The sequence below is a fragment of the Rousettus aegyptiacus genome, unplaced genomic scaffold (assembly GCF_014176215.1).
Source record: "Rousettus aegyptiacus isolate mRouAeg1 unplaced genomic scaffold, mRouAeg1.p scaffold_m13_p_17, whole genome shotgun sequence".
Lineage (NCBI taxonomy): Eukaryota > Metazoa > Chordata > Mammalia > Chiroptera > Pteropodidae > Rousettus > Rousettus aegyptiacus.
This window is the reverse complement of record NW_023416292.1, coordinates 10,621,295-10,645,089: the sequence shown is the minus strand read 5'-3', so window position 1 is coordinate 10,645,089 and position 23,795 is coordinate 10,621,295. Positions and strand designations below refer to the sequence as shown.

Genomic DNA, 23,795 nt, shown 5'->3' with positions numbered 1-23,795 from the left:
AAATTTCGTGAGAATGGTTATTCTTAGGAGATTTCCATCCCAGATTCCTAACTTGTGTGGCTCAGATAAGCATCTGAAATGCACTGCCAAACTTTCTGAGGTCCCCGATGCAACTTATTTCCACTCACATTTCTGCATAGAGACCTCAAAGTAACAGCGAATGCAATGGTTTGTTGGGAAATATTTTCTTTATGCCAGCCCAGTATCCCCCTACCTATGTGGAAATGGGTTTCGAATGCCATTATAAAACAAACATTGGGTTTGAATGTCCCCAGAACATGTTCAATTTTTAGATGAGGCATGTTTACATTCTCCCAAATAAAAACAACCTACCCCAAAGCAACCCTTCAATTATTTTCTATTCTTTTGCTTCTGAGCAACTTCAAAATAAAATATTTTGTTGGCATATTTGTTCAGGGTGTAACTGCTCAAGCTCTTCCTATAGACTCATATCTCTTATAGACTTTCTATGAGAAGACTAGATTGTAAATTTGACCAAAATCTCACTAACTGGGACATTATATCAGTTAGCCATTGCTATATATCACGTCTACTCCAAAACTCACTGGCTTAAAGTAATAGGCATTTATTATTGGTGACTATTTGATGGTCATCATGACAATTCTGACCTCCTCTGGGCTCATTAATGCATCAGCTGCATGTTGGGCAGGTGACTGCTGATCTTGGCTGTACTCCTTGACATGTTTTGGGGTCATCTGCCTGCAGGCGAGTATAGGATTACCTAGCTGTGACGACTGAGCTCTTATTGTGTCCTCATTTGCACCTGCCTTTCATATCCCTCTAACAGGTTAGCCCAGACATGGGCTCAGGCCACCTTGAGTATATTTTCAAGGCAGTCAGAGGCAAAAGAGGAAGTGGAAATGTATGAGCGCATTTGAAAGCCTCTGTTGAGGCTAAACCGTTAAGGTCATTTTGGCCAAAGCAAGACCCAAGGCAAACCCAGGGTCAGTGTGGGCATCAGCCCAAAGGATGCAGGTACGGAGAAGTATGGAAAACGGGAGCCATTCACACACTCTGTCTACCACAGGCACATTGAAGGTGAGAAGCCAGTCATATTCGGTCACTTGGATGGACCTATAATAGTATCAGGGTACCTCAATCTGTGATACTAGAGTCAGCTTTCGGTACCAAGGCAGAAGAGGAAAGCCAAACTCCAAGTTTAAAGTAGGTGGAAAATGTCCCAAGAAAGCACAAACGAGTCACCAAATGGTACCTGTGTATATATATATATATATATATATATATATATATATATATATATACACATATATATATGTATGTATGTGCGTGTGTGTATATATATACACACACGCACATACATACATATATATATGTATATATATATATACACACTGCATTGTGACCTGAAATTTTTATGTTGATCTCTTGCATTGTTGGCTTCTAGAATGTACTTTTTACTACACAGATTTCTTCCTATGACATGTAGAAAATATATTCATAATTAAGCACTTAAAATTCTCAGCCTGGTTTACCTGAAAGGCCATTATCCACACCGTGGTTTTCTGGATTTCGATCTTGCATTGTTGGCCTCTTACTTCTTCTTATGTCCTCTATAGGCAGCACGGTGGGAAACTCTTTGAAATCCAAATACCTAACTATTTCTTGTGCCCTGGGAAGATATTTTTCCCAAGGTATCTGATTCTTGGAAAATCTGAAAGTCTATTTTGTTTATTTCCAGAAAGCATTGTTTTACTGCAGGTGGTTAATCTAACGATAAAGGGGGGTGGGGCGGCTAACAATGGTTTTGTTTCTAAACCAGGTCTCTTATACACATCTCCATTACCTTGTTTTCAGACTTTTACTTGGATCTCACTAAATATAGACAACAATCCAAAGCCCAGTGTATTCTATCATCTATCTGTCTCTCTGTCATCTATAATCTATCTATCATCTATCTAAGCTCAGCATATTTTTATATTGTATTCTACACAAGCTTATATCTCTTTTTCTTCCTTTAACAGAGATTCAAGAATGTGTTCTATGTTATGTTGATACTACTGCTGCAGCTGGATACATCGATTTATTTGTGTTACATTATATACATTTTATGTTCCTATCTGTATTCCCTTGACCTCACCAGTTTCCCAAACCCTCAACAACTTCCTCCATCTCAGCCGCTGACTCTGAAACCTACTTGTGGGTCTGGTGCATGATATTATAGAAAAGCCAAACAAGAAACATGCCCGGGACCTGTTTCCTCCCACATTTGCAGATGTAGATTCCAGAAGCCCATATCACACGGAAATGAGATCTGGCTTCCCCAAAGCTGCCAAAGGGACCAGGTAGTAAAACTCCTTAAGTGTGGGGAGAGTCAACTTCCATGAGGCAAACTTTAACCAGCAGGAAGCAGAAGATGGAAGACAGCTGTCAGATAAGTGCCATCTCACTTCTTTACTCAAATGTGCCGTTTAGATGCAGGATTTTGCCATGCCGGCTGTCCTAACAATGCCACACGTGGCAAAGCAGGTGCGCAGCTGATGGAGTAGCTATGTCTCTTTGTTGCTCTTGGTGAAGCCGTGGTTAACATGGTAACACATTATCTTGCATTTGCTTCCCATTGTTCTCTGCCGCACATCCCTTTTCCTTCATTCTAGTTACTCCAGAATGTTCTTCCCAACAAAGCATTAGCACTTAAGCACAGTATAGTGACAACATGACATAAGATATTAACATATAAAATTTATAAAATCAGATAAAGACAAATGCGATATGATTTCACTTACATGTGAATCTAAAGAACAAAACAAAACAACAAAAACAGAAACAAACTCATAGATATGAAGAACATTTTGATGGTTGATAAATGGGAGGGGGTGTGAGGGTACGTGGAAAAAGGCAAGAGATTAAAAAGTACAAATTGGTAGTTACGAAATAGTTATGGGGATGTAAAGTAGAGCATAAGGAATATAGGATTAAATAATACTGTAATAACTGTGCACGTTGTCAGATGAGTACTAGATTTATTGGAGGGGATCACTTTGTAAATTATGTAAATATCTAACCACTATATTGTACACCTAAAACTAGTATAGTATCATATGACAACTGTAATTGAAAAATAAAAATAATATTTAAAAAAATAAAAGAAAAAAAGAATTTATAAATCCTAGGGTTTTTGTTTTCTTTTTCTGGTTTTGTTTGTTCTTTGCTAGTGAAAAAAATAATGCTTTACAGAAAGTAATAACTATGAACCTTGTAAAATAACAGCCGTAAACTTTGAAAACTGATCAGTAAGAATGCTGATCCTTTAGGAAAGCAGGGTTTCGGACTCTTAAAATTATGTATAAATGAGATGAGTACCTTGAAGATTTTTCTCATAATATTTTTAAATTAACTTTTTTCTATTAAATTTTGTGGGGCCTGAAGTAAAGGCATGCATGTTCATTTGTGGGCTGATAGTCCAGTATTACTGGTCCAAATCAGTATCATTTACTGAAATTTTATGTCAGATTTATGGATCATTTTCAGAATCAGACCATTTGTACTCGGTTGATCACTTCCTGTGGGTGAAGGATAATTTAAAAATCCACTTATAGCCTATGGAAGTGTCAACCTCAAAACAGTGAGGGATGACCTACAGCCTATACAGCCTTAAGATAAATCTTGCGATCTCATTTCAATCAAGACCTTTCAGCACTTACCAAGCAGAGAGATTAGGGAAGAAAAGCCACTAAGTCCATCTTTTCAGGTCGAGTCATTTTAGAATTATTGGTCCTGGGCCATGCAGCGGAGAGAGCCACAGGGTGAAGAGTGAAATGAAGAGTGAGCTGGGGGTGTGAAGATTTCCAGTCTCTTCCCTTCCAGGTCAAGAGCAACTCCAAGAAGAAAGCAACCGGAGTATCCTCACTACCAGTCCTCCCAGGGGCTGGCGCCATTGCAGCCGAATGTGTCCATGTCTCCTGGATTAGAGGTCCCACGACATGGAGAGAGGACCCAGGGGAAGGAAGAATGGCGTGCTCCCATGCCAGCCCAGAGCCTGACGCACAATAGGCAACTTCATGAAGGTCGAATGTAGAACAACTTCAGCTCCATGTGGGCAACTACCATGTGACATTGAGCAAGTTACTTTATCATGTCTTCCCTTTGAGCCTCAGTTTCTTCATCTGTAGAGTGGGAAATATATTAATTTTTACTCTCAGGATAATGTCAAGGATGAAATGTAATAATGATATGTCCTCATGAATTCTAAAGTACTAAATAAATTCAGGAGTAGAAAGACAGACGGCTGCATCTGGCTTGCTTCTTTCCAAATCAACACGGATTTTACCATTTGTTATTTTGGGGATTCCTCCCAAAAGCAGATCCCAAGACAAGGACTTGTATATAGGTAGTCCTTTTAAGGAATAATTCTATGGAACAGGAGAGGTGGAATGGAAAGAGTTAGGAAAGAGGAAAAACTAATATTCTAGGTTTGGAATTTGGTCTTGCAGGAGAATTTATAAAAAAGTATATTCATGCTTCTTAGAACTGTCTATGTGAGGACGAAGTAGGGATGAATTTATTCACCTGTTCCCGCAATTCATAAAGGATACCCTCAGAGGTATTAAGCACCTCATTTCCAGGTACAAACGAATGCCCAATAAGAAAGCAGACATCTACCGGTGGCCGTAGAAAGAAATGTGCACATAAGAGACAAGGCTACTGTCATGAGACGAGTTAAACTCCACATCTGGGGGAGGCCGAGAGGATTCGAACATGGGCATCAGAGACATTAGACTCCATCTCATTAGCTAAAAATCAGGACCAAATTTCTCCTTGGGACTATTCTATTTAATACAGCATACAATTTAAATTGTAGTTAATGTCAATATTTGCTAGACCAACTGTCTCACAGTAATCTTACCAAGCTTAACCTTAAATCCAATGCCATCCCTTTGCAAGGGCGTCAGGTCTCCCAGCCTTGCTTTCTGCAGATTCCTAATAGTTTAGTCTTTAAGCATCTTTGTTTCTTGGCCCACTGCCTAGAGTTGCGAAGTCCAATTTCCACTGAATCCCTGTGTGAGTTGAGTAGCTTTAAGGTTTAAGGGATCATGAGAAGGGCACATCTCACACTGCCTTGCAGTGTGTCATCTTGCCCACGCCCCTCCACCGCACACCCTCTCTCTCTTTATCCTATGCCTTCAAGCCTGGTCACTAATTTGTCTTATTTTCTCTCACACATACAAGAGAGAGTCATTCATACTTAGGTCTCAGAAGCTTGGCTTCCCCTAACAAAATTGGGTTTCTACCTACAAGTTCTCACACAAGATACTAAAAATTCTTTTCTGTAGATCATGAAATAAGGATATAAAAATTTTGCCGTGAGACCCAATAAAACTATCTTTGAGTGGGAAAAAAATGTGGTCATAAACTTTTTATTTTCCCTAAACTATCACTTACACAAAACATCACGCCCACGGTATACTAGTTCAGTTCTCCCTTTCAAATGCTTGCCATCGTTCAAAGTATTTCTCTTCTTTAAAGTTATCACATTTATATTTTTCCTCTTATTCTTATGATTTGACTATATATATGCATGTATGTATGTGTGTGTGTGTGTGTGTGTGTGTGTGTTTAATCTTCCCATTAGACTGTAAACTCCAAGAGTAGCAATTAAGTCTAGTCTTGTTTAGCAATGAATCATCAACACCCGAGGGGCGGGGCCGCTGGCACCAAAGCAAATGATCCATTCATTTGTCCACTGAAAGAATGAATGAAAGAAATTGGACGTGCAAACTGGTTAATTTCATCTTACCTATATGGAAGAAATGAATTACAGAGAACAATGGAAACAAAACCCAAAGCCCAGAAAAGTGGAGTGTCTTGTCCAAGGTCACACAGCTAACGGAGAGCAGCGTGATTTCAGCAAGTTTGTCACGCACATTCTCTCGGCCCTCGTGTAACTTCAGACCGTAACTGGTTGTGATATTGCCTCACAGAAGCACTATTGTAAATCCAGTGTTTTCCCTCAAACTCACGTGCTTGACTGAAGAGATATCGAAGTCTGGTCTCAGCATTCCCTGACTCTTATTTTCTTGTCGAGAGAGCAAATTAATTTACACTTTACATTCAAAAATGGCACTTTGATCCTATGCCCCTTTTTTGAAATAGCTACTTTAAAATACCTGTTATTTCCATCAGTGCTTTTAGTGATTTAGAACAAGGGTCATTCTTCACATAAATCAAAAACCAACAAGAGCTGATATTTTTTGTTGTTTTGTTTTTTGTTTTTACTTCTCAGGAACATACGAAAAACATGGCACAGGTAGACAAGCTCTCCAAATTCTTATAAAACAGCTAAACAGGTTGTCAGTCCCCTCTGAGACTTCAAAGGTAGAGAAAGAAAATCTGATTTTATTCTGACACATCTTAAAAGAAATCAGATTAGAATATACATTTCCACGTAGAGCTTAAGAATGGGTAGTTTATTTCTTATTTTTTCTAGTTTAAATGTATAGATTGAATAGCCAGGGTGGTTAACTTAGGGGCTGAGGAGGGAAAGCCTGGCTGGGGAGTCAGGGGGGTGGGGGAGAGCTCCAGGGTCCACGTGGAAGCTGCTTCTGTAGACAAAGTTTGGTAAGGAGAGAGGGAAACCCTAACCTGGTGTCTGAGGGCCTTGAGTTCAAAGCTATGTAACTACCCCAGTATTACGCAAGTTTAAAAAAAAAAAAAATAGAGACTGCCAATAGGAAACCTCTCTCACATTTGTTCACCCTTACTGTAGTTCCCAAGACTTTTACATATGTTATGGCGAACATTCACGAAAATGCAATAAAACTTCACTCTCCCACACAAAGCAAGGGGAGATCGTGCTTTTATAAAGGGTATAGAGATTACATTCAATTAAATGTGTTAATGTTATTCCCTGAAAACTTGTTTACACATTTTAAATGGCAAGTCTTCTGTCCGAGGATCAATCTCGGCAGAGCTCTTACAGCATAAATTCCAAATTAATGTGGTTGAGGTCAATGGCATTTGCTATGAATAGACTTGAAAATATCTCTAGCAAGTGATCGTCACCTGTGATCCCACCCTTTCTATACGACAGCATTTAGAGCTTAGTGCATCGCTTGCATGCTTATAAGAATACCATAAATAATTTCTCACTGGTAAAGATTATTTTAAAAAGGTTTATAATGATAAGAAAACTATCGGAGCAACCCCTCTGCTGCTGCAGAGGATAAGAATATGTCTCTCTTTCCTTCATTTTTCTCTCTTTTATCATACACCCTGGTCCTGAAGCCAGTATTTTAAAAAATCTATAATGGCCCTGCTTTGTAACTTGTTCCATATGTCTGACATGCTTCGTAAAATAATTCCACATTAGTTTCCCCAGCCTAGTGTTTGGATCGTGACATCTGTTTTTTCCTATGTCTTCATGATTTATTTTGGTGTCCATGTGAACTTGCTCTATAATAGTAAAAGGAATTTGCTTAGATTCCCTTTTCCTGGAATGTCTTCTTGTGCCTTGCAGACCTATCAAATTTTCTATCCACAGAAGATCTGACGCAGCCACTAGAAAGCCCAACTCTTACGAGTGTGCAAACTCGCATGAGTCCATTCATCTCTCTGGAACTTAATTTCCATATCTGTAAAATGGGGATGATAACAATAATAAGTATTTAGAAGGTTTGGAGAAGGCTTAAATAAGTTATTAGGTTGTACATATAAAGCGCTGTGATCAGTGCCTGGCACACAGTTGAGTGTTGGTTGCTTTAGTTATTAAAGCCAAAGCACAAAGAAAGGTCCCCAGGAGCTAGGTTCCTCTTCCTCTAGCACACCTCTGCTGGTTGCCATTTATTCACTCAGGTGCCAAAAGATAAAATCAACACCAAGGGCAGCCATATTGGAGACTGAGGCTAAAGGAAGTCGGGAACACTAATCCTACCTCTATTTAAAATCTTGACATGTTACTCATCACAGATTTTTGCATTAATGTTGACCTTTTAAAAATATCACATTAAACTATTATTTATCTCAATTACTGATAAAGGATTGCTCACCTCGATTACTTGATGTGCATCCCCACCTCAATTAAATTTTTTTGCCCAAAGCAAGTGCTTCACTTACCTCACCTCGTTCTGCCCTTGGACAACTATGAGGAAAACAGACCCAGTTCCAGTCCTCATGATGCTAACGATCAAATGGGAGGGATAGACTTTAACAAAATTCAGACAAAAATAGGTAGATTCTTCCCCATTAAAAATATGTATTATCCCTCGCGTCTGTGGATAAGCGTAAATACATTTTGGAAATTAAGAGCTCTAATTCTCATTCACTCATTGTTCAATAGATATATATGATGTGCTTGCCACATGCCAGGCACTGCTCTAGGTGCTGGGGCAAAGCAACAGACAACCGAAGCGGTAAACACTAAAGATCTCGGAGGGAATACATATAGAGCTCGGTTTTGGACATGTTAATTTTAAAACGCCAATAATCAACAAAATGGATATGGTGAGTAGACATTGGGATATAGATCTGAACTCTAAAATTCAGGATCCCATCGGGATATAGATCTGAACAATATGAACTCTAGAATTCGGGATCCCAGTTAGGCCTAGAGACAGAAATTTGGGAGTCATCAACTTTTAAATGATTTTTAAAGTCATGGTACTAGATAAAATCGTGTAGGAATGGGCGTAGATAGAATAGAGTTTAGTACTCATACGAGAAGGTACTAGCAAAGGAGACCGAAGAAAATCAAGAGAGGGTGGTGACTCAAAGTCAAGTGAACAAAGTGTTTTGAGACGGCAGGTGCGATAAACTGTCAGATGCTCCTGACAGGTCAGGTAAGATGAGGACTGAACATTGCTCATTGAATTTAAGAATGACCTTGAGAGCAGTTTTAGTAGAGCAGTATCAGTAAAAAGCTTAATTTGGTGAGTTCGAAAGCAAAACAAAAAAAGAACGTGGACAATTATTTTGAGTTCTACTGTAAAAGGAAGGTGAGAAAGGGGGCGACGCCTAAAAGGAAAAGGGAATTCACAAAAGTGTTGAAGTTTTTATTTTGTGTTTTTAAATGGGGAAAAGGTTACCTTGTTTCTACAAGACAGAACACAGAGGATAATGGCAAACGGGAAAGTATAATGAGTAGCAAGTTCAGTGGTGACGCGTGCGCGCGTGCGCGCGCGCGCGTGTGTGTGTGTGTGTGTGTGTGTGTGTGGTGTGAGAGGAGGAAAAAACTCACCTATGAGAGACAAGAAGGAATAAGGAGAACAGCACCTACACTCACCCCAAGCCAGTGGGTCAAGGAATGAAAGTGGAAAACAGCTTCCCCTTTGGGGGGCTGTAGGACAGCAGGGTCCTCGGGAGAGCCAGCTTTCATTAGAGCCGTGGCTCTCAAACTTTAGCAGGAATCAGAATTAACTGGAGCACTTGTTAAAATGCAAATGTCTGAGCCTCACCCTAGGACTTTCTGATTCAGTGGATTGGGGTTAGTAGGGGTCTGAGAATTTGCATCTCTTACGGGTTCCAGGTGATGCTGACTCTCCTCTTCCTGGGAGACCCAATCCCCTAAGTTAGTGCAAGAAAGTGAATGTTATGTTCACCAAAGAGGCTCTTTAGGCCCCTGGTTTTCAAATTTTTAAATCAACTAAAGCCCGATCCATGTAAAATTAACTCCAATTTTCACTAATTTTTAAAACAATGTTTAAAAATTCAGCACTAAACACAATTCTGTTTTTCCACACACCATTAACACTATTTATAAAAATATTCATTCAAATACTGTACATATAATTGTTATTTCTATTTTGAGAGAAGAAATCTATTCCCCTTACTTGTTTTATCTATTCCTTTGACTCTAGGCTATTGATCTTATAAATCTTTTACTTGGAGCCTATTTATTTATTCGTTCATTTATTCTACATGTTTATTGAACACAGATTAAGTATCAGACACCACCGTAGCACTTGGAATACAGCAACGAACAAGACACTCTGGCCTTTGGAAAGATACATGTCAAGCGAAAGAGAAAGACTCCATGAAAAAATGAATAAACACCTATAGTAATTCAGGTGATGATCATTTTTACAAAGGTCAAAAATAAAGCAGGGAAGGCGGGGTAGAGATGCAATGAAAAACAGGATGCGTGGTCAAGGAAGGCCTCACCAAGAAGGTGATTATTTTAGCAAGAACATGAGGAGGTAAGGGAGTGAGACTGCCAGGAGTAGAGCCTCCCAGACAGGAATAAAAAAACTCCAAGACCAAAGTATAGCTGGTGTGTTTAAAGAAGCCCACTGGAGTGGCATGGGCAAGGGAAGAGGGACGGAGTAGGTGAGCTCAGAGAGGCAGTGTGGAAGGTTGGGGCGAAGAATCATATGTAAAGTCTTTAGGCCATTGAGATAGTTTAGGCTGTCTTCTGTGTGAACTGGGAAGCCAATGGTGGGTTTTATGCAATGGAGAGATATGATCTGGCTTGCATTTTAGAAGGATCCCTCTGCCTGCTGTCTTGTGTATCGTCTACAAGAAGCAAGGACAGAAATAGGAGGACCCTAAGGAGGCCATTGTTAGTCAGGCAGGAGAGGAGAGTGGCGGGGAGGATAAGAGCAGAGTTGAGATGTTAACAGAGTCAGATCCCGGAGCTCTTTTGAAGGTGGAGACAACAAGATTTGCTGAAGGATTAGATGTGAGGTGTGAAAGAGAGTCAAGGATCACTATAAATTTTAAAGCCTTTTCATATGCATGTTGGCCATTCGCATGTCTTCTTAGGAGAAGCATCTATCAGGTCTTCTGTCCACTTTTTAATATATATGACATATTACTGAATTATACACTTGAAACCTAGATAATTTTATCAACCAATTTCATCCCAATAAATTTAATTTTAAAAAGTTAAAGCCTTGCTAAATGGAGCTGCCTTTTACTGAAAAGTGGAGTTTTCTGGGATGAAAACATTACTTTTGGATTAATCTATATTGAGACAGTATTAAAAGCCATGAGATTAGATGAAACTGCCCAGAGAGTGAGTATGAAGTGATCAGTATAGAGAAAAGAAGTGATCTAGAGATTGAGCCTGTGTGGGCCAACATTTTAAAGTATGGAATGATAAGAAGGAATTAGCAAATGAGACTGGGAAGGACTGGCCATGAACCCAGAGGAGAACCAGAAAAACACAAGTCTCTTAAATCAAAGTAAAAATCTTCACAGGGGAGGGAGTAATAGGCTCTTTACTAATTTGAACTATTTGTTTCCTGGGTATATTGCATATGTTTTTTTCCTGAGATACCAGTAAAACATACCATAACACAATGACTAAAGTCAAAAAATTTAATCACATAAAACATAGGACATTATTTCATGGTAAATAAAAAATAAATAATATCGATTAGTATATACTTTCACAAAATGAACCAGAGGTAAGATAGTGCAATTTACATGGTATAAAATCGAGTAAACACAGAATTGAGGAAATCCCTAAAGATCAAGAGGCATTGACTTTTTAACTTCTCCTCTTCCCTACATTAAAGAGAAAATATATAAGCAGCCTGTATTTAGGAGTGAGAGTCTTAGAGCTCATCTCCAATTTCATTATTATAGAGTTATATCTTATTTTCATTGGATCCCTAGGTTAGTTCCACTAAATCATGTTCCTACTTTTAGTTTTTTTTTAGTTAATTTATCTGTTTGTCTTTCTAAAAGGAAAACTTTCTGAGTACTTTCTCACATGTCTGAAAAGGACACCTGATTATTAATTCATCGCACCTTATTTTTTTTTATAAATCATCAAATCCTAAATTTTAAATTATTCTTCAGAATCTAGTGCCTTGTTGTTGCTGGTGAAAATATGACAATTTTTTGTTGTTGTTGTCTTATGTATATTTTGTTTTCATTTCTGAGAGTTTTTTTTATGTCACTACTCTTATTTTTGTCGAGTGTCTCGGTGTCTCCTCTAGTTCTACACAGCCTTCATTGTTCACCTTTCAATTTAAAAACTCATGTAACTCTTGAACTTTGAGAAATTGTCTTCTAACATTTCTTTGATAATTTTGTCCCTTGATTTTTCTGTCTCCCATTTCTCTGGAATTCCTGTGAATTGAATATTAAAGCTCGATACTGAAACTCTGTACCTCACATCTTTTTCCTTTTTAACTCTATTTTCTATTCTTTATACTTTTTACTTTCTGGGTGAATTTGTTAAAATCTGTCTCCTAACAGTGATTTTTGTCTTTCACATAAGTCACATGTTTGATTTTTAAGTTGTCTTTCTTGCTCTTAGATTTTCCTTTTTCATAGCATCCTGTTTTTATTTTATGGATGTACTATTCTTGGATTTCTTTAATGCTACATGTCAGTTTTTTTTGTTTGTTTTACTTTCTTTCTTGTGCCATGAATTATCTGTTTACGGTCAGGCTAGGTTTTACACATGTGTATCTTGGTATCTCTTTTTCCTTTTGCAAGCTTTCCAAAAGTGAGTCATGAGTTTTGGTTGTTGATTCATATTTAAGAATGGGACAAGATCGCTGACTTGAAGTTCTGCGACTGGGGGCGGGGTAAAGGGAGAGCTGGTTTCTTAGGCTGGGACGCTCAAGCTCTATGTACCAAAATAAGAAGAGCATTGCTCAGAGCACAAACACACACAGCAACTACTCCAATTATCCCTAAACAGCTCATTTACTTTTTCCTAAGGGGGGATAAAAAAAAAAGACCTGTAACCACTAAATTTCTATAAGAAAATATAGCAGGTAAGTTCCTTGACATCGGTCTTTGCAATGATTTTTTCAATTTGACACCAAAGGCAAAAAAGCAAAAATAAACAAGTGGAACAATATTAAACTAAAAAGCTTCTGTACAACAAAGGAAACCATCAACGAAATGAGAAGACTATCTACTGAATGAGAGAAAATATTTACAAGTAATATTTCCGACAAGGGATTAATATCCAAAATACATAATGAACTACAACTCAATAGCAAAACAAACAATTTGATTAAAAAACAGACAGAGAAACTAACTAGATATTTTTTCAAACAAGACATAGAAATGAATAAAAGGTACATGAAAAGGTACCCGACATCACTAATCATTAGGGAAATGTAAATCAAAACCACAATGAGATATCACCACACATGTCAGAATTACTACCTTTGAAAAGAAAAGAAATAATAAGCGTTGATGTGGATGTAGAGAAAAAAAGAACCTTGCATACTTCTGGTAGGAATATAAATTGGTACAGCCACTAAGAAAAGATATTAAAGTTCCTCAAGAAATTACAACTAGAACTACCATATAACCTAGCAACCCTGCTTGGGGGTATATATCCAAAGAAAATCAAAATACATCCACAATCCCATGTTCATTGCAGCATTATTCACAATAGCCAAGATATGGAAACAGACTGTGTCCATCAATGGATGGATGGATAAAAAACATGTGAGATTATATACATATATACATAATCGAATATTAATTGGTCATGAGAAAGAAGAAAATTCTGCCATTTCTGACGACATGGATGAATCTGGAGGGGATTACACTAATTGAAATAAACCAAATTTTTAAAAAAATACAAATACTGCATGGTGTCACTTAAATGCAGAATCTTTTTTTTTTTTTTTTTTTTAAAGTCAAACTTATAAACACAAAGAGTAGAGAAGTGGTTGGTTGCCAGGGCTGGGGGATAGGGATAATAAGCAAAGGTTGGTAAAGGTAGAAACTTTCAGCTATGAGATTAATAAAGCCTGAGGAGCTAATGCAAAACATATTGACAATAGCTAATAACACTGTATTATACAACTGAAATTTGCTGAGAGTAGAATTTAAATATTATGAACCAAAAAATAAATACGTGAGGCGATGGAAGTGTTAATTAACTAGATGGTGAGAATCGTTTTACGACGGATACCTGTATCGAAATCCTTTCACCATGTGTACATATATCGAATCACCATCACATCTTACAATTTTATTTGTCAATCATCCATCAGTAAAGCTGAAAAAAAAAAACATGAAAAGAAACTAAGAAGAGGAAAAAATCTTTTTTTGTTTTTTACCAGACTGAAGACATCTACATGCCATGATAGCCTGGGGGAGGGGTCGATGGCCCCACAGCAGATGGTCAAACACGTTCTTCACTCTCAGCCTTAGGTCTGTCTCTTCCACCCTCCCTTTACCTACTAACCTAGATCCTGTCGCCTCACTGGGTTTGCTAGTTCAGTATTAGTATTTTAGGCTGTGACTATTTTAGGCTATGACTTCCAAATCAAAACCTTCTATTCACTTCGAATCTTCTAGAAATGTGTTGAAATTTCACATCCATTGATGCCTTCTCCTGCTCCCTTTGCCGTTATAGGTTTTTCGTAAGGAATTGCAAAATCAAATGACAACCAGGGCAGGGAAGATAAAATAAGTTTGTTAAGCGGAGTGTAGAATATTTATTATTCATTTAAAATGGCAACCATATCTACCCCCAGCCAATTGTTGACCTTTGAGAAAGAAATACAAATGTTGGCAAATCTTTGCTTTTTCAAAAGTGGCCAGGTAAATAAACTTTTATGAAAAAATAACCAGTTTTTAAATGTTAGAAAATATTTTTCTAAACACTCTGCAGACCAATCAAAATATATCACTGGCAAGATTCAGCCCTTGGTTTGACAGTTCTCAATCTTTGATTTATACCTTTTTAAAGAAAAATTATTTCTCTACTTTCATAATGAACTCACAAAAAAAGGAGGGAAACAAGTACAATGTTCAATCTGCTTCAAATTCTAAGAGTTAAATGCGATATTACCTATCAAATCTTGGAAAGATGTCCAGTGCACGATAAGCGATAAAAGTTAACTCTTGTTATTACTGTGATTTATTTGGAGTTTTAGTTATATCCTCATACTGCAGAAGGCATTTAGAACCAGAAACAGCAGGGCCAGGTGGCAGTTCTGAGAGGTCAGAACAAGACTGTGTGTCTCAACGATGCCAACGCACTAAGGGATGGCAAACAATTAACTCTCATCTCGACGAGGGGGAAAAAGATATAAAATACCTATCAAGTAGGTGACTGCCAAGAATATACTTTAACAAATTCTAATTGTATCCTAAATCTTGGCACTTGTTTTTTTTAAAAAAAAAAAAGGAGCGTAGGAAAATTCCATCTTAATTTCCACAGCTCCCAGAAATTTGTTTTCTCAAGAACAACTTGACATGCTTCCACATCATCCAAAATCCTCCCCCCAAACATTTAAAGGGCACAAAAATATATATATTAAACACACACAGATACATGTACACACAGTCACAAGCACACATATACTCATGCACACACATACGCATGCACACACATGCTACACACACACACAAGCTTCTCGTTCTGCTGCTTCATCGAAGTTTCAGCTGAGTTTTCCAGATTCTGCAGAGTCTGTTACATGAATCTGTGTTGGTGCTTTTTTGGTTACTATCTGTCAATGACCTACAGCATCACCTAGAGTTTTGGCATCAGGTAATGTTCAACATTCAAACATAGAAGTTGTCCAACTCGTGGACAGAGCCTGTCTTTCCTCTTCGGTCCTCAGGCCCCTGGGTGTAGGCGTCCAGCAACCACGAAAGAGCCACCTTCACCTCCAGGGCGTTCTGCAGCCAAGTATCATCAGCCTTCCAAAGTTCTCCCACTGCGGACCACACCATGCCACCGATGGCTTGCTTTTGTCACAACTCATTTGCTTTGTTTTATCATCTAGCCCTAACTAATCGGAGTAAGGATTCTGTCTTCTCCCCTCTGTGCATTAACAGAAGAGGGTTGAAAAAGGCCCCCTGGGCTGTACATTTTGGTTATTTATGGTGAGGCCGTGAATCAGGGGCCAGAAGAGAGAAGAAGCATAATTTGTTTCCCAAGCACATATCAGTGTGGATGGGCTGGGACCTGGATGGCTGGACTGTTCCTGTTCGGCACTAAAAACCATGTTGTGGGAACAAATGGGTTTTGCCTTAGTTTTCAATGATGGTATCAGTTAGAACCAGGCCCAAGTTATCACTATGCCGGACTGACTATTTGTGTCATGTGACTTCTCTGCATCTCAGTTTCCCACCTGGGAAGTAGGGAATTAAACTCATAGTCTTGTCTTAAAAGTCCTATAAGTATAATTATCCCCATCCTACAGATGAGGAAACTAATGTTTCAAGATGTAAAAAAAAAAAAAAAAAAAAAAAAAAAAAACCTCTGTTGATTGAAAAGTACTTTGCAAAGTGAAGTTATTAACATCATTATTTACCTACAAATACTGAGATCTCTCCTCCCCTCCTTTCCTCTTCAATTCCATGAATTAGAAACTTACTGGCTGCTGACAGTACAAAAGGACGTTTAACATCACAACTGGGGATAAAAATGTCACAATCCTGGTCAGGAAAACATAATTTCCAGGGGAAGAAATAGCCAGTGCTCTCATTCCAATGAAAGGATAATTAGAGAATTGAATTTTCCATCACGCAATATGTGAACCTGCTGCTAACGTCCTCAGAGTAAAGCAGTTGAGGGCGTTTCCATGAAAGGATAGCATGTCATCTGAGGAGGGAATTCAAGACTCAGAGACCAGAGTCCTCGTAAGCAGAAGTGACTGTGCTGAGAACAAACAAGGGGATTCTCAGAGAATGAAAGACACTGTGACTGGAGGCTCGAACTTGAGTGTGACTCCCCTGGAGGACTTGTTAAAAACATGGATAGTCGTGCCTCAGCCCTAGAGTTTCTGATTCAGCGGGTCTGGGATAGGGCCTTTCTAGTAAATTCCCAGGGATTTGGAAGGGGCAGAATTCAGCCAGTAGCAGCCACTCAATTGAGAGTAATGAGCAAATTCTGCCAACACAGTGACAACAAAATCCCACCAAGCCAGGAGCCAGAAAGTGGGTCCCACACATGCGACATCACATGGACCTTGCGAGACTGTGGGAGGATGACACGGGCTTCGGGTCTGAAGGATATGATGGTTCTTTGAGTCACTAAAATACAGTTGTTTGCACGACATATTAGTTTAACCTAATTTTAATAGATTAAAGCCCAAATACTTTTTAAATGGGGAGCAAGGGTCAGCTGGGAGGTTTCTGAGTGGAGAGTTATTTAAGTAGAATGAGCTGGCAAACCTTCTGAAAATTAAACCCATCAGCTTCTGCACAGGGCCAGAGCATTCATGCTCTCCAAGCAGGGTTTTCTCAGCCTCAGCGCTATTGATATTTTGAGCAGAATAGTTCTTAGTTGTGCTCCGGGGGCAGGAGTGGGGGCTGTCCTGTGCATTGTAAGATGTTGGGCAGCATCCCTGGCCTCTAAGCACTAAATGCCAGTAGCACCCCAGCTGTGACAACCAAAAATGTCTCCAGACATGAGAGAAGGGAATACAAAAGAATACAAAATTGTTCCAGGTAAGAATGATTGCTTTGTTTGGGCTGCTATTGCGAAAATACCATAGACTGGGTGGCCTAAACAACAAACATTTATTTCTCACAGTTTCAGAGGCTGGGAAGTCCAAGATCAAGGTACCAGCAAGTTCGGCGTCTGGCGAGGGCCCGCTTCCTGGTTCGCAGCTAGCCAATCTTTTTGCTGTGTGCTCACATGGTGAAGAAAAGACAGAGAATGCTCTCTGAGGTCTAAAACAGTGCTAATCCCATTCTGAGGGCTCCACCCTCATGACCTAATCAGTCCCCAAAGGCTCCCCCCCACCCCCCGCCAAATGCCATTACCCTGGGGACTGGGTTTACAACGTATGAATTTGGGGGGACAAAAACATTCAGTCTATAGAAGGTCCCATTTCATAAACTCCAGGCACATTATCTCCATTCTCACAATTCTATAAAACAGGTATCGTACCCGCTTCTTATTGACTGAGAATCACAGACTCACTGACATTTGCTCACTTTCAAACACTTAAAAGCATCTCTTTGATTCTCAAGTCTACGCCCTTTTTAGTAGGCTGTTGTCTCCATGGGCTGGGAACAGAAGGACAATCGAGTTTCCGTGACTCGAATTCCCGGAACTGGGATAATGAAAACGTCTCGTGTTCTAGGCCCATGGAAGAGATCAGCGGAGGTGAGGCGGGTTCTCGCACCCAGCCGCGCGGGCCAGCAGCAGCGCCCGGCCTCCCAGAGGCTCGTTCTTCTTGCTGCAGCCTGACAGACATCTGTCAGAAGCCTAAAGCTGGCAGGGTATGAAAAACACACCCGGCCCTCTGCGACTTCTCAGGCCAAGCACAGCTTGTCAGCCTGTCAGTTACTGTCATGACGGTGCCAGACTGATTTGGGTCCTTTCATCACACACATGAAATACTTAGTGTTAGCAGGGAAATCCTTTGGGGAATCAGAGTCCTGTGGCTGGGTAGTTGCTTTCTTACTTCTTTTTTCTTTTTTTTTTTTTTTTTTTGCTGAATGTTTCTTCAATGTCAGAGGTAACACATTGCTTCAGAGGAAGTAAAAGAAAAAAATCTGTCTAAAAAAGTACTCAAAGAAATGGGCTGAAACCTTGATTGGCTAAGCAAAAAGGGCATGTGTTTATTCATTCATATCACAACTTTCTCGGAAACTCTAATGTGTGCAAATCTCGGGCCAGGCACGGGACTGTCGGTGACAGACACAACGTGCTCCGGGCTCTCGCGGTTCTCACTGGTCTGATGCAGTAAGAGGCTTCGTCAGTTAACTGTAATACAATAATGTCCAGGTGTTCAATGCCGGGAGACAGGCTGAGAAGCCACATTAGAAACAGAAAGGACGGGGCACACAACGCAGGGATGCCTTGCTGAGTTAAATCATGATGTAAACTGTTCAATCTGCTGATTCAAAATAAAAGAAATCCACTGGAATAAAATTATAATCCCATTTGATTTTGTCCCCTATAATCAATCCTTTAGGCCCCATTGCTTCCAAGTCATTTAATCCAGCCAACTGTTTGAATCACTACCCAATATTTGTGGACCAGTCTTTGTTCAACAATTCTGTGCAATTTGTCTTATTTGCAAACTGTTGACTTATGCCAAATAATTCTTTTTCCTACTTCTTAATGTTATCCCTTTGTTTTTACCAAATGCTCTCTCTTTCTTCCTGGTTTTAGTTGTTTTTATTGAAACTGTCAAACGCCCCACTCCTACTAATTTTCTGCTTTTCCTTCTTAGGTTTTCTAAGAAGAGATGAGTTTGCATTCTTTTAGCAAAGAGACACTGAAAACTAAACAGAGCCAGACATATTATTTCTGATTCTGCTAATTTTACCTTACTGTGGCTGCAATAGCAACTCAGGTGAGATTTCAACAAGGACTTGTTTAAAGCTGTGTGTATGTGGGATCTAAATTAAAGAGAACTCTGAGCGCTGATCTATTTTGCCCTTTCGATGTGAAATGGCAACTTCACTTCTATGCCACAGTTTAGACGGCACCACAACTGATTCTGAGTTGACACTGATTATAAAGGAAACAGATTAGAAGCCAACAGTAGAACTGAGCAAGTTTAATCAGTCCGTGAAGTTTATTTTGCCACAAATAAAGGGCAAGACAAAATTGGATCAAATAAAGCCAAGTGTTGAGGAGCTGGTGTTTTATGAAAGGGAGGAGAAACATATGAGCCCTGTTTATTAATAGCTTTTTAAATCCAAACAACCCAACTTGATGTTCTGACAGTGACGTGGTCAGATCATCTCGTATGAGTCTTCCCCCAGCTTTGCCCAGCAAGGAAAGAGCAATGGGACTACAGGAGTGTCCTTCCTCAAGCCCGCCGCGGGTCCAGCAAATGTCCTGTGCACAGACAAGACTGGGCTGAGCGAGTCAGGTGCTGATAAGAGCTTGGGAGAAGTACCAGAAAAGAGTTCATGCCCCACGATAACTTTTCCATCTGACTTTTTCTCTCCCTTCGTGTAACAAAGCAGAGAGTGTTCCCCAGTTATTTTCATGAACTCAACAGCAATGGATAAACTTCGAAAGAGAAATATCAAAATGAGTACTTCCTTCCCCCTATACACATCTGCTCCAACCAAACTGGTACCTGCAGACAGGATTCTCAGTGCTTTACCTACATTTACATACTTTGTACTCATAATCCATAAAAAACCTCATGAAGTGAGTCTTGATATTCTCATTTCATGGATTAGAAAATCGAGAATTTCATTAACTAACCCGAGGTCACACACAGCCATACTAAGTGATCCGACCGTGATTTGAATCAAGGTCAATGGGACTCCATACTGTCCCAAGCCTTCCTCCCAGCAGGCACATGTGCAAATCTGTACTGCCTCTCTCTTCTTGCACCCACCAGATGCGTTCCTTCTAGAATGCTATTTCTGTTCATTTCCATTCACCTAGTCCTCCCATTCCCTCAGTATCTCAACTCAACTGCCATTCTCATTCACAGAGCTGAGTCCGGCCCTCATCGTAATCAATCGCTTCTCTGAAATTTTATGGTGCTTCCTTCCTTGGCATTTAACAAATGCAACCTTCTGGTGTTCATCTGCTCTGCAGCAGGGGTTAGAAGCCAACATAAGCTGTTTATCCACTGAATAGTCAGACAGTTTTAACCTATAATCTTTCTTGCCAAGATGCACGATGACAGAAACAGGAATGTTTCATTAACCACTATATCCCCAAGCCTAGCAGAGTAACTGACACACAGTAGGTACTCGACACATCTTTTCCAATAAATACATATGGGACACTGAGGTTGAGAAAGCACGACAGCTGTATGCCTAAAAAGCAAAGAAGCATCTTGTGAAAGTAATTTATTGTTGACAAAGATTAATCCAAGCCCAGTGGGTCAGCGTGGGAGAGGTGGGGTAGCTTTGAGTACCACCTGAAGTATGCTGTTCCCATTGCCCCCTACCCCAACAACACCATCCTACGCAATAACTCCAACAGATGTTGTCCAAAATATCTGTATCTTAGAGTTTATAGAGTAAATAAACAAAAGTGTTGTTTCATTGAGATCTGTAAGACACAGAGCACACAGAGTGTTGCTTCCTTTTAGCCCGGGCAATAGACCAAGGCAACAAGTGGGCGTGGAAGGTATTTTCCTCTTTTGATCTCCCTGGAGACAGAGATCTATGAGACGTGAGAAGGGAGAGGACCACAGAAGCCTGATCAGGAAGCTGGACTGACCTATACATGGAAAGATGATAGGACAACATGACAGATCAGTGCTATCAAGAGATACCCCTGAAGAATCAAAAGCAGGAGAGACACCTTAGTTGTCTTACATGCAATTATTATTGAATTTTTAAAATGTTTTGTTTCTGTCCCAAAATATTCCAGTAATAGTATGTTTATTATGACAAATAATTATACCTTAATCGATCAAAGATCCCCCCCCAAAAAAAGCCTTTTGTAGTTTTAAAAGAATCCTCAGTGCACATTCTGCTGTCTCAGAGGACGACGCTTTGAGGAATCCAGGGTCAAGCAAACTTGCCAAAATCCACATAAACGCAGTCCCCCTAGACATCACAACACGAAGTAGAGAGCTCGACCTTTTCCAAAAGAAAACAAATAAGACATGAAAACAATCTGGCCACTGCGGGGGCCCATTCGTCCCCCAGTACAATGTCAGATGCACCTAAAGCAACAGAGCCCACTGGACTCTGAGCTGCCAGGACACAGAATCTCTTTCCTATACTCTAAGGCTCTTTAACCACACTGCGAGAGCTGGAGCAATGATACGCAGACCCAGATGGGAGAAGACAAATCTTAATGACTCTCCTTTCCTAGAAGCTGATGTAGTAGTGTTCTGATCTAGACTACCTTAGAAGTAGTTGGGTATTCTTTTGAATCAGAGTACTGATGCTAGTGAAAAGTGAAAATGGGCAAGCCCTTCTGAGAGCCTCCTCACAATAACATGAAGTCCCTTGTAGAATTCTGTGAATCTTAAGTTACTAAACTCACCAGATCTGCTTCTGCTGCGAATGATAGAAACAACTTAACTAAGCGTGAATGGCAAAAGGGGAGATTTGGGGCCCAAGGAATTAGGCCACCAACAGCTCTAGGCTAGAGTTGGACTTCGAGAAAACTGGAGTGAGGCCTAGAATATTACCAGGATGCTCTGCAACCTCTCAAGTAAGAGTCTCTCCTGAGTTCTGACTTCCTTCTTTCAAACTGGCTTTGTTTAGGGGGTCAGAGCATGACCACTTACTGCTCCTCACTTCACATCTCACAGCTTCGCTTACCACCCAAAGGGATTCCCCCTCTTCCCTTAGTCAGATCTGAACACACCCTGGAATGTACTGGTTCAGCTTGACTTCCCTCCCCAGACAGGTGGGTTACAACGATGCGAAACTTCCGCGTAGAGATCAAAGACATTTCCAAAAGGAAAGGGAATACTATTCCAGAAGTAGGGATGGCAGGTAGGTGGATATTAATAATGGTCTACTGTAGCATCATATTCTAAAACTCTGGTTCAAAAAAGAGAAATATTATGCATTTAAAATAAATATACTGCCCAGCAGATTCCCTCTGGATTTCGACTTTCCTTCTTGGTTATTTATTTTTATTTATTCATTTATTTATTTTTTTACCCTTCTACTATTCATGTGGGCAATAAAGATATTACTTGACTAAGTGCTTCATAAGCACGAAATAAAATCTTTAAAATATAAATAAATAAGCAAGCACACCAAGCACCTTTTTTAATGCTTAATGTTGTTCTCTTCGCTCTAGTCTAACCAATCCCTACCTTATGCCCTGTACATAGTTCTCGCCTTTGCACACAGTCTGCTTTACTCTGGAATATTCTTTCTCCTTGCTTCTATCCACCTTCGCCTGTCCCTTCTTTCAAAATGAGGCAAGAAGCTCACCTTCTCCATGAAGCTTTCTATGACCGGTCTGACTTCTTCACTCAGCTACTCAATACTTTAATCACAGCGTTTGCTCTATTATCTTAAGTTCGTTCTTAGACGCAAGAAGCTTTCTCTTCAATGAATAACAGAATCCCAATCTTGAAAATGCCAAGTACAGAATCTAGGTATTAAGTGTGAATAAGTAAATTATACATGGCTTTCACCTATGGTTCAAAAAGAAAAAAGGTACTAAGGCAACAATCTAAGGGTGAACTATAGAGAGGTAATACATTTTTTTCCATAGATAATTTCCATTAAAATAAATATCCCTCAATAGCAAATATAGTTCCAAACCTCAGCTTATTTCAGGCAAAATACAGTAAGTACAATGTCTTATTTCAACCGTGGGTTACTGGGTGTCACAATGCCTAACTTCTTGTTAGGCAACTCTGGGAAGTCAACGATGAGAAAAGAAGAAAATGTTTATCAAGAAACTCATAACCCAGCAGAGGTGAAAGAACATGCTTGTGGACCAGCTGAATTAAAGGTGTGTTGGAGAAAGAAACTAAGTAGCAGTGGAAGAGGAGCCTTCCCGAACTTTACAAGTCGGGCCAACACGTCCACTGTATCTTTTGTATATTCCCATTACAGTCTGTGTAATGGCTTCTCTCCATGTTTTTCGTCTTTCGACCTACTCCTCACTCACACCCCCACTCTTACCTGGGCAGATACTGTACCCATTTATATTTGTCTATAATGCCATAAAGCATTAATGAAAATCTATTGGATGAGTGAATGAATGGATGCATGCGTACTGACGTGGGTTGGAGGCGGACAGTCAAATGCCTTGTACATTTTGCTCAAGGCTTGGAATTCTGTTCCGTAAGCAGTAGGCAGACAGGCAGGCAGGCGTCACAGCTTCCAAAGGAGGGAGTAAAAAAAATCAGGTCTGTATTTTATAATCAGAGTATGAACTGAGTGAAGCAGAAAAAGTCTAGAGGCCATGATCATATTCTAGACAAGAGATGGTAAGTGTCTGAAGTCAGGAAGTAATAATGGGG

At 39.7% G+C, this 23,795-nt stretch overlaps 1 long non-coding RNA gene across 1 annotated transcript; it reads right to left on the bottom strand.

The window, feature by feature from the left end:
* Positions 1–3,688: 3,688 nt before the first annotated feature.
* LOC107521652 lies at positions 3,689–22,914 on the bottom strand. Its single transcript, XR_004955129.1, has 3 exons — positions 22,753–22,914; positions 13,868–13,954; positions 3,689–4,145 (listed from the first exon to the last, which is right to left on the bottom strand). It is a non-coding gene; the product is annotated as an uncharacterized LOC107521652 (long non-coding RNA).
* Positions 22,915–23,795: the final 881 nt, after the last annotated feature.